The sequence below is a fragment of the Galeopterus variegatus genome, unplaced genomic scaffold (assembly GCF_000696425.1).
Source record: "Galeopterus variegatus unplaced genomic scaffold, G_variegatus-3.0.2 Scaffold10013, whole genome shotgun sequence".
Taxonomy (NCBI): domain Eukaryota; kingdom Metazoa; phylum Chordata; class Mammalia; order Dermoptera; family Cynocephalidae; genus Galeopterus; species Galeopterus variegatus.
In genome coordinates this window covers 55,422-56,880 of record NW_007736124.1, presented here as the reverse complement: position 1 = coordinate 56,880, position 1,459 = coordinate 55,422, and positions in this window count along the sequence as shown.

The following is a 1,459-nucleotide window of genomic DNA, read 5'->3' as shown; positions in this document are numbered from 1 at the left end:
CACATTAATAAAAGCAAAGACAAAAACCACATGATCATCTCTATTGATGCTGAAAAAGCATCCGACGAAATTCAACATATTTGGAAAGTATCTCAACATAATTAAAGCCATATATGATAAACCCACTGCCAATATCATCCTGAAACAGGAACTAGACAAGGATGCCCAACTCACCACTCCTATACAACATTGTGTTGGAAGTACTAGCCAGAGCAGTTGGAGAAGAGAAGGAAATAAACGGCATCCAGATTGGAAAGGATGAAGTCAAGCTGTCCCTTTTTGCATATGATATGATCCTATATATTGAACAGCCTAAAGCTTCTATTAAAAAAAGACCTAGAGTTGATGAAGAATTTCATCAAAGTTGCAGGTTACAAAATCAATGCACAAAAATCAGTAGCATTTCTATAATCCAACAGTGAACATGCAAAAAAAGAAATCAAGAAAGCTAGCCCATTTACAATAGCCACCAAAAAAATAAAATATTTAGGAATAAAGTTGACCAAGGAGGTGAAAAATCTCTACGAAGAGAACTACAAATCACTGTTGAGAGAAATTAAAGAGGACACAAGAAAATGGAGAGATATCCCATGCTCTTGATTTGGAAGAATTAACATTGTGAAAATGTACATATTACCCAAAGTGATCTACAGATTCAATGCAATCCCCATCAAAATTCCAATTACATTATTCTCTGAGATGGAAAAAGCTATTCAGACATTTATATGGAAGAAGAAAAGGCCACACATAGGCAAAGCAATCCGGTGCAAAAAAATAAAATAAAATAAAATAAAAATAAATAAATAAATAAATAAATAAATAAAGCTGGAGGCATAACACTACCTGACTTTANCATGATCAAGTGGGATTCATCCCAGAGATGCAAGTTTGGTTCAACATACGCAAATCAATAAATGTGATACACCACGTTAATAAAAGCAAAGACAAAAAACACATGATCATCTCTATTGATGCTGAAAAAGCATCTGACAAAATTCAACATATTTTCATGATAAAGACTCTCTACAAGTTAGGCATAGATGGAAAGTATCTCAACATAATTAAAGCCATATATGATAAACCCACTGCCAATATCATCCTGAAACAGGAACTAGACAAGGATGCCCAGCTCACCACTCCTATACAACATTGTATTGGAAGTACTAGCCAGAGCAATTGGAGAAGAGAAGGAAATAAATGACATCCAGATTGGAAAGGACATCCAGATTGGAAAGGATGAAGGAGCAATTGGAGAAGACAAGGAAATAAATGACATCCAGATTGGAAAGGATGAAGTCAAGCTGTCCCTTTTTGCATATGATATGATCCTATATATTGAACAGCCTAAAGCTTCTATAAAAAAAACACCTAGAGTTGATGAAGAATTTCATCAAAGTTGCAGGTTACAAAATCAACACACAAAAATCAGTAGCATTTCTATAATCCAACAGTGAACATG